Raw genomic sequence first — 15,078 nt, 5'->3', positions numbered from 1 at the left:
ACACAATGGTGAGACAGATCTAAGATGGACATCCCTTTTCCAGATAGGGTTGTCTCTCTTGTATCTGCAAAAGGCAAAGAGAAAGGGTGCCGCAGCCTGGCTGGGCACAAATCACGAGCCACTGAAGCAGGAACAAACTTTATTTCTGAACTCCACCAGCACACTCCACACACGCTCCCCGGGGAACTCTCCCGAATGCCTCGCGGCTCCTCCCGGAACCACCAACCTGAAATCCCTCCTCTGGCACTTCCCCAACCAATGGGAACTCTCCAGGAATCCCCGCGAGAGCTCTACCAGAACTCAACAGGAACTCCGCGAGAACACGCTGGCATCACCTCTCAACCACTACTTCTGGCAAAAATGCCATGCATCATCCCAACTTGGCTGTGGCCCTCAACAAAAGGGGTCATAGATCAAAAGGAAATTGAAAACCCAACAAGAAAAATGTCATGCCTCTGTGTCTCACCTGGGATCCCCAGGCCACGGGCAGCCCCACCACAGAGCGTTCCTGGGCTCAGCGTAGGTGAGAGTCAGGTGCCTGGAGCTTTCCAGGCTGGTGCTGCATGTTGGCGGCTCTATAGTTCTGGAGTCTCAGGGGCAACCCTCCCCTGTGGCTCCACTAAGCATTGCCCATGTCGGGGCTCTCTGCAGTGGCTCCTCCCCACTGACAGCCTCTGTCGGGGGCCCAAGGCTTCCATGACATTCTTGGGAATCAGTATGGAAGAAGCCTTGCCTCCACAGTTCTTGAACTCTCAGCACCATGTGGACACCACCAAGGATCACTTCTTGCACCTGCTGGAGGGACAGCACAAACCACACCTGGGGAAGCTGAGGGGCATCACACTGGAAAGCAGGGAGCAAAGTTCCAAGGCAGCACAGGACAGCAAACTCATGGGGGGAACCCTGGGCCCATCCTCCTAAGCCATTCTGCCCTCAAGGCTGCAGAACTCTGGAATTGTGATGGGAGGGACAGCCTTAAAAGGGTCTTCAAAATGCCTTTGGGGTCATTCTCCCATTGTCCACATGAATTGCATCTGACTCCCTTCCGTCCACCCATAATCTCGTTAGTCAAGGGTCATTTGGCCACATACTCAGTATTCTTCCCTAAATGCATTTTTTCCTTCTTCACATGACCAAGCCAAGGATTTTACATATTCTAGTCTAGTGCTCTTCAGTTCTGCCTTCGTAATTCTGCTAAGTTCTTTGCCACTTTATAATGAGGGTGGCCTTTCTCTAGTTCTCAATACCCTATTCCTTATTTCTGCCTAATATCTCATCATAATGGTCTTTACTGTCCACCATCCAGCATGATCATTCCAATCCCAACCACTTTAATAGTCTCCAGTAAGTTCCAGACCTTCCCTACAGCTATTTTCTTCTGAGCCCTAACCAGAATCCCCATTAATGCCATGTTCACAAAAAATACAGGCTTTTCCCAACATTCACTTCAAAAACTGTTCCAGCTTCTACCCATTACTCAATTCCATAGCCACTTCCACATTTTTAGTCATTTGCCTCAGCAACAACCCCACTCCTGGAACCAATGTCTGTCTTAGTCTGTTGGTGTTGCTATAACAGAATACCCGAGACTGAGTAATGTGTAATGAACAGAAATTTACTGGAGGATGGGAAGTCAAAGATGTAAGTATTAGCATCTGGCTAAGGCTTCCTTTCTGCTGCATCACATGGTACAAAGCAAAGAATAGAAATTGAGTGAAACCCACCTTTGTAACCACATTACCCCACCCATTAAGTGGAGCCCTCATGACCCTACCACCTCCCAAATGACCTTCTTCCTGACACCACCTAAACAGCAATCAAATTCAACATGAGTTTTAGAGTCAACAAACATTCAAACCATATTACTCCCCAAAACATGAATAATTCGTTCATATTTTATTTTGTTGATTATACATGTATTGCTATTTGCAAAGTATATCACGTGATTTTAACTCCCCAAATTTTTTGAAAAATTAAACATGAAGGAAAACAAATACATTGTATTTTCTCTGAGTACAAACCTGGAGTATCTTCTGGACATTATCCTAAAGAGTAATTGAGCGTACATTACTGCCAAGAACATGCACACATTATAATCAACACCGTAACCCTCCTGCCTTCTATTAGGCATAGTCATATCTCCCATTTAATGGCTGAGAAAACTGAGACTCAAATAAATTGAACAACCTGATCGGTGGCACAACTATTAAGTGGCAAAGCCAGAAAAAAAAAAATCCTAGAGATGACTGACCCCACGAGCTGCAGGGGTAAGACTGACATCTTGAGATAGTCAAAGAAGCAAATCAAAAGCAACCCAGCACACGCTCCAACTCTCCATTCCACCCCAGTAGAGAAAACCAGCATGAAGGATCCCAAGCTCCACATCCTGGAAAGAGTCGTTTGGCCAGTCAAGTCAGAGACCACGAAGAACGGGAAGGTCCAGGTGTGCAGGTACACACACCTTCTCTGCGCTCATGCTGGTATCGGATTCCAAATTCCCAAACACAGGCAGGCAGAGGAGATCAAGATAACCATTGATTCATGCCAAAAGTCATCATTTCTAGTTGGATGTTATTTAATTACCAACACAACACACACAATTTTAACTCTCCAAGATACCACTCTCAAAAGCCTCTGTGTCTGGATCATAAATTACACGGTCACCTCGTCTGTACCCTGGCTCAGTGCACAGCCTGGCTCAGTGCACAGCAGAGCTGCTGTGATCAGAACCAAAAGTACTGTGACTTCTCATATCTGAGGAACCCCCTCTTAACCCCAAAGGTCAGAGCAGGCAGCAAGCTTCCCCTTAGCAGTAGCTGACCTGGAGCCACCAAGATGGACTTGCATGGAATTCACATCCAGAGTTCTGGGTACGCTGGGCCAGTTGGACTTGCTTTTCCATAAACCATGGCCATCTAGTCTGGCTTCCTGTCCCACTCGGGTCTCAGTAGGCAAACATCATCACTCATATTGGTGGAAGGTGTGCCGGTATCACGGCGGTGCAGGTGACCGAGGACTTGTTTGTATTCATCAGATTTGCTTCACAGATTGAACGAGGTGGCCTTACACCTGCTGGGGAGCCCTACAGCTGACACCAAACCTAAGAAAGTCTGAGGATAGGAGGCTGTTCAGGCAACCAGAGTCACAACCACCCTGAACAGACCTCCAGGCACATAAAGCTGTTCTGGCAAGAGTCAGGTGGCTTAGATGTCCCCCCGGCATCTCTGCCAACTGACGTGGTCCCCACAGACTAGCCCATCCCTCCTCCTGCCTTGGCACACTTCCCGAGGTGCCCCAGCAGCATGATGCTCCTAGGTGAGGATGAGGTCCTAGGATTCCACCCAAGCGGGCCAGGCAGGACCAAAGGGTTCACAGTGAGTCACTCCAGTTCACACTGACCAGCACTGGAAACTGCTCCCTCTCAGAACTTCCCCTAAGTTCTTCATAAATGACAGCCCTGGGAATCGAGATGTTCTAGTGTCCCCATAAAGTTTTTTATTGTTTTCTCTGACTTTGGGCGGTGGTTTTTTCCCCTGAGACCGTAGAGGCAGAGCAACAGGACAAATGAAGGGATTTTTGTATCTTTCTGTTTGATTATTTGGGACAGGAAGGAGAGGCTCAGAGGGGCCCATGTGACATGACTCCACTCTAATATAACTCACCTTCTGTGTGAGTCGGCTTTTCACTACTGCGACCAAAACACCCAACAAGAACAAGTTAAAGGAGGAGATGTTTGCTCTGGCTCACAGTTTCAAAGGTTCAGTCCATGGTGGGCCGACTCCATTGCTCTGGGCCCAAGATGAGGCAGGTCATGGCGGAAGGGTGTGGTGGAGGAGTGCTGCTCTATGCATGGCAGCCAGGGGCCAGAGAGAGAAAGGGGAAGGGGCTTCAGAGAAGATGAGACCTTCTAGGACATGCCCCTAGTGACCATCTCCCCCAGCCACACCTCACAAGCCTACGGTTACCCCCAAGTCCTCCATTCAATCGAAGATGGACTAATTAAGTCACAGCTCTCAGAATTTCACAATTCACCTTTGAATGGTCCTGCATTAACCCAGGAGCTTTTCACATCCAAACCATAAGCCCAAGACCCAGGGATCGAAGGTCAAACATAACTCTTGAGGTGATATGAAATTGTAAATTACTTTTTAAAAAACTCCAGTCTCATTTCCATCCCTCAGCAGACTGGAAGGCAGGTGACCCAGATTTGGGTGTCTTCTGTGCCACTAATTGGTGGTGACACTGTGAGCAAGGCTGCCCCTCTCTTTCAGCCTCAGCTTCTCCTGGTGTACAATGGGCTACTGACCTGGGTGACTCTGGGAGCCTGATGGGGCCGGCCCACCCTGACTCCCAGCAGGAGACAGCCCATCAAATCCCACTTGGATTTACTTCAGCAACCCACAAGGAAGTTTCCTCTGCAGCTCCTTAGGATGTAGACAAGGCCTGAAAATGTTGCCTCTTCTGACAGAGCAAGCCCTCTGCTGAGCAGCCCCCAGGGACCCAAAGATCAAGACTTTGTAACAGGGCTTTCGGGGGTTAAAGAGGAATGTCAGGCAGGGCTTACGTGGTTATCTGTTGGGGTCCATGCCTCCTGCTCACTTCTTCCTTCCTGAGTCTCTGAATGAGGGTCTCCACGGTCAACAGCAGAAGAGAAAGCAGCAGGTGACGGTTGAGGCACCCTCTGGCTTCATCCTCCTTTATCCCTGAAGGAGGGACCCTGTACCCCTCCGGGATCTGAAAGGCAGGGAACCTGAAGTGCACCAACAGGCAGCTCCCAGGCAGAGTAGAATTTTGCCCACAATCAGATTAAGGAGATAGGAGCCAAGAAGAGCCTCAGGTCACCAGCCATGTGACTCCCAGCCATTTGTAGAACCTTTAAGAGCTGGCATCAACCTATTTTGCAATCATTCCCCAACCTACCTCCAATCTCAGCACAGAGCTCTGGGAACTCTCTTCATTGATCTTTGATTTTTTTAATGCTTTGGCTAACATGTTGGGTTCACGAAGAACCCCAAAATCAATGGCCTTGTCTCATTTTCAAAAGCAGTAGATGTTGCAACTGGATTTCCTCCCAGACCAGGATGGGAAATAAAATGAAGGGGAATGAAAGGTTAGCCATGGTTCTTTCAAGAGAAGTTTTGAGGCTTGAGATTGACCATGTGTTATCAGAAGCAGCCTTTCTGCCCTCAGTAGATCAGTCCGTGAACTAGATGATAGGCAGGGGTGGAGGATAGAGACTGCAAACCACAGATCTGGAGTTCCTAGGAGCAACCAGTCATTAGCCAGCACCCAGACACTGGAAAATCCAGTCCCACAGGACAACTCAGCCTCCCCTGGAGCGCGGCCTGGTGCAAGCTTCCCTAAGGCATGGGGTTGTAAGAGAAGCAAGAAGGCACGTGCCCCAGGATGTGAAGAGAACTGAGCTCAGAAAGATACAAAAACCTGAAATAATAAAAATCAACTCCACAATCATTACCCAACACCTCTGAAAGCATATGTCATTTCTTCTTTCCAGAAATGTATAGACACAGAAGAAAGAAATTGAAGGCAATTATTAACAGCCAACCATTAACACCAGCTGCTAATCTACTCCAGCAGATGAAAAGACTATTTCCATTCTATCGATCAGAAAACTTTACAACTAACATTCATTGGATGTTAAGCGTCTTAATTCAGTTTCTGTCTCTATAGCTGAGTACCTCAGGCTGGGTAATTTATAAGGAATAAAGGTTTATTCAGCTCATGGTTCTGGAGGCTGAGAGGTCTAAGATTGAAGAGCTGCATTTGGTGAGGTCCTTCCTGCTGGTAGGGACTCCCTGCACAGTCTCAAAGTGGAATAAGCCATCCCACAGGGAGAAGGCACACTGAAGACCCAGAACCAAACTGGCTTTTACAACAGACCTACTCTCAAGATAACCGCATTAACCCACAAATACATTAATCCATGAGTGGATTGATCCATCCATGCATACAGAGCTCTCATGACCTAAACACCTCTTTAAAATCCCACCTGGCCACATCCTTTAATCCTTCACAGCGGAGATAAAATTTCAACATGAATTTTGGTGGGAAAATTCAAACCACAGCAGTAACTAGAAGTCAGAGATGTTCTAAGTGCTCTCCACCTACATTTCCTGTCAATTATCACACCCAGAGATAGTAGGTTGTTCGTTTTGCCTGGTAAGAGACTGGGGCCCAGAAAGGTTAAGAAACTTGCTCAAGATCACACAGCTCATAGGTGTGATCCACAGCTCCGTCTTGAACCCAGCCTATCTGATTCACCTTGCACTTTCACTGTCTCACAGAAAAATCAAAGAATGAAGAAAATGGTTTCTCAGCTGCATTATCTGCTCTGCTGAGAGGTCTGGCCTGAGCCCCAGAACCTGGCACTTTTAGTTTCATGGATGAGTGTAGTATCCATGGTGCATCCTGGACACAGAAGCCCAGAAGGGTGGTACATGATGAGATGCACGCTGTGCTGCCACCCCAAAGGAGGATGTGCACCCACCAGTCTCAATTCCAGGGGGTGTCCTCTACCACTAGATGTTTGTGAGACTTAGTAGAGCCCAGGGATGGGAGTTGCTGGAGCTGAAATTGCATTCCTGGTCACCATACCCTTAGGAAATGCTGACCACTTCCTCCTGGGAAGTCCAGTCCTGCCTCCCATGAGAGACCGCCATCTTGCCTCTCTCTCCCAATCCCCCAACCCAGCGCTCTGGCTGCGGTCTATACTCATCCCTCACACCTCCGCAGACACCAAGGGGCATGAATCACTTCTCTCTGTCAAGGTTATATTTTCTTGCTTTAAAAAGAGCACCTATTCTTCTTATTATTCTGAGGAGGGGGGAGAAAAGTTGCCTCCTTTTTTGGCTTAGAAGGTGGCTGAATTTTTCAATATATTCATGCAAACGAGATATTTCATCTCATGGATTTTATCCCAGTTCTGTCTATGCACATTTTAAATAAATTAAGATGAAATAAATCCATTTTATTATATTACCCAGTGCCATCTCCATGAAATAATGCCCATATTTGTATTTCCTAAGGAATGTTGACGTGGCTAAAAATGTTGCAGCAAGTATAATCTTTGAGGATTGTGCTGCCAGAAAAAAAATAAATCTAGGCCTTTGTTTAGAGCCTAGAGTGGCCCCACCTTTGATTGAAATGACTTGAAATATCCATCCCCAAAACATGGACGAGGCAGTAAAGAATACAGAATTGATCACCACGGGCTCAGAAATGAAAGTGTGTGCCTTCCTTTATTTTCTTAACATCTGTTCCCTCCCTCCCTGCATAAACTACCCCCACAGAAATAAATTACCCAGGCTTCCTCTCTTAAGAAAAAAAAAAGAAATGAGGGTTTGCAGTGGTCAGCCCCGGGTACCCCAGGCAGTCCAGCGGAACCCTCAGGGTTCCCCCCTCCCTGTGCAGCAGCTATGGAGACTCCAGACATCCCAATCCCAGCATCTCCACTTCCCACTTCCTTCCTGAGATAGAAGGAGCCCTGCTCTCTACTGCATCTCATTTTCCTGGAAAGAGTAAATGGAATGGAATTGTGTCCAGTCAGCTTGGACACCGTGATTTCTGAAGCTAGTGACCATCAGGATGAGAACCAACAAGACAGAACCAAGATGTGACTTAAGCCCCTCACCTGCCCCTTTTGTCCAGGACATAAACCAGGCTCACAAAGAAGGAATGGGATTGAATGATAGCCCCAACTCTCAAGAACCATAGCCAAATCTTTCTAAGGCTGTGGTTTTCCATAGAGCTTAAAGTGTAGTGTAGAGATAGAAAACTACCTGACCTCAGCCCTGGACCGTCTGTTGTACACATACCTCGTCCACCTCCCACTTCACTCCCTGTCTTGCATTATGCTCACCATTGGTCGAATGGATGGACAGACCAACATACGACTCATCTGCTTCCAGCCTTACTCTTTCTAAACAACCACTCCTTGGCATGATAAACCAGGGCAAAAATTGCTGGCTTTATGTCCAAAGGCCAGGGCTTCTCATATAAGCTCACTTGTGATGTCAGCCGTCAAGGTCAAAGCAAGTGTCTCAACCTACCTGAGCCTCACAGCCAAGAAACCTGGTGTTGTTTTTTGTTTGTTTGTTTGTTTGTTTGTTTTTTGTTGTTGAACTTATCAGTAGGATTCCTGTGCTTTCGGAGAAAATTAGAAACCTTATCAGAACAGCCCACCGGGGTCCCCAGAAGGAACCCAACAATGTACAACAGCCTCCCTGTAGGACAGCCTGGTTCCCATCTCCACAACAGGCAAATGCTTTCATTTGGCCAGAGAGGCACCAACAGCTGGAAAGACATATTTCACCTTGCAGAAAATTGCATCTTTTTGATGGCAGGTACTGGATTAGGTACTAACCGTAGAAAGAGGTTCTACATAATTGCAGGTGCACCCTCAAATATCCCGATGAAGTGGGCAACCCTGACTCCATGAACACACAGGACTTCATCAGGGCCTGCTCCTGGAAAACTCTGTGAAACCTGCTAGCACATTCTCAACCCTCTTGTGCTTGCACAGCCAAGAGCTATTCCAGGCTGGCTCCTCCTCCCTCTACCGCTATTAGTGTCAATTAAGTTCAGCGCGACAGGCCACCTTTGACGAAATGCTGGAGCAACAAAGACATAAACAACGCCAAAGCCTTTGGAGTTGATGTATGGTTGCATTTAATAAACATTTGTTTGCATATTTTTTATCATGCTAATGAATATAATTACTTTAATTTATGTCATCAAGCTATGATTCTGTTCTGATCTATACGTCACTTAAATGTGTAGTGTTAGCATTTTGCACACACTGGCAATTTGAAGAAGGGGAAGGATTCGCCCCTCCTGTGAGACCTTGGAGCAGCAGACACACTCTCTCTCTCAGAGAATGAACCCCGCTCTGCAGCCTAGTGCCCCCAGAAGGATGGAAATGCCTTCCCCTGCCTCGGAGACCTTTTCCAGTGAGCACACTTTGTCACTTCTCTGTGATGTTCCCAAAAGGAAACCATTGAGTACCTACCGATTGCACATGGCCCGGAAAAACAAGAAATAATTTTAATAGTATTAATGGGTTTTACTGATTATAAAAGTAATGCGTGTTTATTTTAGGAAATTTGAGAAAACATCAACGCCAAAAGGGTGGTTTAGATGAAAGACTCTAAACATTTATTCTCAAAATCTGAAACATAATGACACTTCAATCAAAGATGGACTGCATATACAACATTGTGGTCTTGGTGTGTGGCGGGACATATCCGTCTAGGTTTGGGTAAGTTCACTCTATATATTTCAGGACACATATATATTTCATAAGGGCACATATCTCAGAATGTCTACCCATCATTAAGTGACATGTGACCATATATATATTATTCTAAACGGCTCTGGAGTATAGGAAGGGCATACGTGGTAGACCAGAAGGCAGGAGAACTCCCTGGAATACTAAAGGAAGATCAAATTTGATAAAACACACACTCAGAGAAAAACCACAGGAAATGATGCAAAAGACACCAAGAATGTGCCAAGCTTGCATGGGACCCCTCTGGAGCACCTCCAGCACATTGGTTAAGGAACTGTTAGAGGCCAAGAGGGTTGGCCTAACCATTTCCTTCTCATGGATGACATATGGACAGGTATTGGCTCTATGGAGTGGGAATGTTCATAAGTATGGCCCTGGAGAGACTAGGCAGTGCTCACTTCACATGTGGGTCAGATAGCTCCTCCACACATGAGAGCAAGCAGCAGGAAACGATGAAAAACTAACAGAGGTTCTGGGCCGGACCCTCCTGTCTACCACTCCAAGATGCCATGCAAGCCCCACCTGGAGGCACTAGCAAGAAGTTCACACCACAACATGGTAACCCTAGACCAAGAAGCAATCTCCTTCCCCACAGGACCTGAGATCCCCCTCTCCCACCCAGAGATATTGAAGCCAGAAGAAATCTTGCCATAACAATCACAGGGCCCAGGAAGCTCTCTCAAACCCCACAAGTAGGGGGAGCACACTACACAAGCCTCTAGTCTGGAGGCCAGGGGACACCAGAAAGCTGGGCCATGCATTAGGCAGCAGAGCCATGCAGACTAGGATCCTCGGTGACCCACTCTATGGGACCGCACCTGTCTGGACAAGGCAAACAGGGCTTCATCTCCTAGCAACGTGAGCTCAGCCCTTGACACTGACAGATGGACCAGTTAGGGCCCCAGGGCGGTTGGGTTCCTTCTACCAAAGAAACAAACGGTAGAGGAACATACGGTATTAGACCTATTGGAAATGCCCACCGCCCTTTTGGGAAGATGTACTGGCTGTTTGTAGAAGGCCTGCGAATATGATAGGAAAAATCTGCTTCAGACTCCCCGCCCTCACAACCTTTTAAAACTTTTGCTACATCTGGATATTCTAAATGGATGCAGGAAATGATGCAAGAGACACCAAGAATGTGCCAAGCTTGCATGGGACCCCCCGGAGCACCTCCAGAAGATTGGTTAAGGAACTATTCCAAGCCGAGAGGGTTCCATTTCCTTCTCATGGACGACATATGGACAGCTATTGGCTCTTAGCAGGGGGAATGGTCATAAGTATGGCCCTAGAGAGACTCAATGTAAAGAGGTTGCTGACCTAGGATGGAGTTAGAAAATAACATCTTGTAAATATCTATTCGTTTTAAAAAATCAGATAGGTCTTCTGGAAGTGACTTTGAAATGGACTCATCTGACCACCTCTAGGAGCCACACTTGTCCACGTTTGTTCAGTGGGCTAGAGGACATGGAGGAGACTCTAACCATGAGACGAAGGAGGGAGATCCCTGCCAGATGGGTCATAGGTAAAACATATTTTCCATGTTATAACCATTGTATCATGTGCCTCTCATTCCTCATTACTGTATATTGACAAAGCTAAGTACTTTTTTTTTAAATATCCAGACTTTCTAGATATTCTAAAGTGCCTGATGTATGTTAAAAGTAGCAGCGGTAAAATATAACACATTTAGTAAATTTGCTTTTGTTAAAATTCTTATGAAATATGTTTTTTTTGGGGGGAGGGACAATAGCCAACCCCCTGTTGAGTAGGACACATGTGTGCTGGTTCTCCAGAGCACCTGTCAATGTGAGGACAGGGAGGCAAGAATAACCATTGTCCCTCATGTCTATGGGTCTTGTTTCGCTTTGCGGTGTGCTTGTGTATTCGAAGGGCAAACGAGTCCTAATGTACAGTCAGTCTTTCTAGCTGTTGAAGAGGTTGCCGTCGTATAACGAAAGTAGAATCAGTAAACAAGTTTTGTATGTTTTGTGTTAAAATTCTAGGAAGGATTGTCTTCTGAAAATTTGAGCGTTATAGCCCATTGGGTCAGTGAAGGGCCACACGCCCTTCATATGTTGAAGACATGTTCATTTTAGAACGATTGTTACATGTGTGCAGTTTATTCAAGACTGTCATGTACACAGCGGACAAACTGAGTCCTCACTTGAAACATCTAGTCTGTCACAATGTGTAGAAGTGCCTGATGTATAATAAATGTAGAGGCAGTAAAATATCACTTTGTAAATATCTTTTTTGCTAAAATTCAAATCAAATATTGTCTTTTGGGGAATGGAGCTGTTAACCACCTCTGTGAGCAGTATAGTACAGTCTGTAGGTGTTCAGTGATGTGGAGGAGGTGAGAGAGACGCAGTTGCAGAAGGTAATATGTTAGTGTGTTCACACTTGGACATTTTTCAGACATCACTTTTCTGTATGTTTCTGTGCATTTTGTTTTGCGGTGCAATATATAATAGACAAATGATCCCCAATTTTGCAACATCTAGTCTCTAGAAGTTAAAGAAGTTGCCAGTGTGTAACCAAATAGTAAAATCAGTACATTTTGTGTTGAAATTCATAGGAAAGCTTTTGTCCTCTGTTTAAAGAAAAAAAGTAACTTCCATTCAAGCACAATCAGGGACCAGAAGAAGACCCTGAGGGAGGCAAACAAATCAAACAGACCAAAATAACACCACATAGGCGCTGGAAATTAGACTGTCATGGAACCATGGCCCATGAAAGTAGACCTGTATGTCAAACCTATACAGGGTGGTTGCCTGCTAAACTAAAAATTTAAATAATGTCCAGAGCCTCCTAACATAAAAGCCTAAATGTTCAGGATACCATGAAGTCACCCATAATGCCAATAACCAGGAAAATTATAGCTTGAATGAAAGACAATCCACAGATGACAACACAGAAGAGTCCCAGAAGATGACTAAAGAATCCCAAAAGAGTGGGACTGAAGGGACATTGAAAGAAACAGTACTGAAAACTTCCCAGATTTGCCAAACAATGTAAACCTACTGATTCAAAAACAGAACAAACGCCAAATAGTTAAAAACCAAAAAAGTCATGCTTCATCATTGAAATTCTGAAAATAAAGGCAAAGGACAATCCAGAAGTCAGCAAGAGAAAAACCAATGACTTCCCTAAGGAAAACCCCATGTTGAACGGCTCACGGTCCCTCATATTAATTCATGAAGGCCAGAAAGAAGTGGCACAATGTTTTCAAATGCTGAAAGAAAAGACTTGTCAATTGAGAATTCTATGCCCAGCCAAACTAACCTTTGGGAACGTAAGGGGATTAAAGAAAGTCTCAAAGAAAACAAAACTTAAAGAGCTTATCACTCACAAGACTTACCCATTTAAAAAAAAGATTGGCTAAAAGACATTCTTGAAATAGAAAGAAAATAAAGAAATCTTACAACATTAAGAATAAATAAAAAATGGAACGATTAGTGTAAATATACTGTCCTCATCAGCTTCTAAATCAGATGATTATTGGGACAAAAATGTAGCATCATAATCTACCATAAAGATGATGATTTTTTAAATTTCATTTTATTCTATTTTATTGCAGTACTGGGAGAGGAACCCAGGCCCTCATCCATGCAAGGCAAGTGCTCCACCACTAAGCTACAACCGCAGCCCTTACACAATAATATGAAAAGTGGAGGCAGCTCTTTAATGGGACCTAAGTTTAAATAGTTTCCACTTGAATAAATAGGGTTGATATAAATAGTCCTTGTTAGTAGAAATAAGTGACATGTTGATATTTTGATATTCATAGCAATAACTAAGAAAACTATACAAAGTTATATATTCAAGATAAAATTCTTAAAAATGTTCAAATAATCCATAAAGAGACAAGAACAGAAAAACAGAGAAAAGAAATAGAAAACAAAATAAAATGACTTAAAGATATCAATTAAGAGTCAAGGATTGAAAGAGTGATTTCTTTTTTTTTTCCCCTGTAAAAAATTTTATTTATTTATTTATTAATTTAATTTGTTATGTATGACAGAATGCATTACAATTCATATTACACACCTAGAGCACAATTTTTCGTATCTCTGGTTGTATACAAAGTATATTCACACCATTTGTGTCTTCATACATGGACTTAGGGTAATGATGTCCACCTCTTTCCACCATCTTTTTTACCCCTACGTCCCCACCCTTCCCCTCTCACCCCTCTGCCCTATCTAGAGTTTGTCTAATCCTCTCATGCTCCCGCTCCAAACCCCACTATGAATCAGCCTCCTTATATCAGAGTAAACTTCCTACATTTGGTGTTTGGGGATTAGCTAACTTAGCATTATCTTCTCCAACTCCATCCATTTACCTGCAAATGCCAATCATGAGCCAAATATATGTTGTTTATAAGTAACTCACTTCCAGTCCAACAACATAAATATGTTGATATTAAAAGCATTATATATATATGTATATATACCATCAAAGTGTAAATTTCAAAAAAAGTAGGAGTTGCTATATTAATATCCAATTAGGAATGAAAAAATAATGTTTTATATTCTTTGATCCATTTTTAAAATAATTAGAATACTACAAACAGGAAAGAAGGGAAGAAAGAAGGCTAGAAGGAAAGAAGGAAGGAGAAAGAAAAACAAAACTAAAGACTATTATTTCTCATGAACTCAGACACAAAATTCCTCAACAAAATATTAGCAGATCAAATCTAATAATGTATTAAAATAATTATGCACCATGACCAAAGACAATTTATTCCAGGTATGCAAGACTGATTCCCCATTCAAAAATCAATCAAGACAGAGTGGGAATGTAGCTCAGTGGTAGAATGCTTGCTGAGCATGGGTAGGCCCTGGGTTCAATCCCCAGTAGTGAAAAACAACCACTTCAATACAACATACCAACAAGTTAAAGGGAAAAAAATCGTATGATCATATCAAGCGACAAAGTAAAAGCATTTGATAAAATTGATTACCCACAAAATCTAATAGCCATTTGGTACACAAACTCTTGGCAAGGGATAGAGGATAACTACCTCTGAAGATCATCCACAAAAAAAACACTAGAGCTAAGTTCATACCCAATGGCATAAGACTGAATAGTTCCCCTCTACTTCCAGGAACAAGGCGAGGATGTCTTTTTTTAGCAGAGGGTGGATGCAGGAACTGAACCCAGGGGAGCTTAATCACTGAGCCACATCCCAGCCCTTTTTATTTTTCATTTTGAGACAGGGTTTTGTTAAGCTACTTAGGGCATGGCTAAGTTGCTGAGTCTGCCTTTGAACTAGCAAACCTCCTGCTTCAGCCTCCTAAGCCTCCCACTCGGATTACAGGTGTGTGCCACCACGCCTGGCTAGGATATCACTCTTAACACCCCATAGAACATAATACTGGAAAGTCTGCCACTGCGATAAGCAAATGAGAAGAAATAAAACCATTCTTATTTGGAAATGCCATGATTACCTACCTACATAGAAAATATCAAGGGATTTACAAAACATTTCTACAACGAATATGGGTATTTAGCCACGTCACAAGATAAAAGAGCAACACAAAAATCACATTTCTATATTCTACCAATGGATATTTAGAAACAAAATGTTAAAGCATAACACTACTTAGAATCACCCCAGAGAAAAGGATATCTAGATATATGCCTAACAGAATAGGTATGTGACCTGTAGGCTGAAACTTATAAAATACTAATGAGAGAAATCAAAGAACATCTAAATAAATAAAGGTATATACCAGTATCAAGGAATTAAGACCCAACATAGTAAA

Source organism: Ictidomys tridecemlineatus, chromosome 15, assembly GCF_052094955.1.
Source record: "Ictidomys tridecemlineatus isolate mIctTri1 chromosome 15, mIctTri1.hap1, whole genome shotgun sequence".
In the NCBI taxonomy this organism is placed as follows: Eukaryota; Metazoa; Chordata; class Mammalia; order Rodentia; family Sciuridae; genus Ictidomys; species Ictidomys tridecemlineatus.
Note: the sequence above shows the minus strand (reverse complement) of the source record.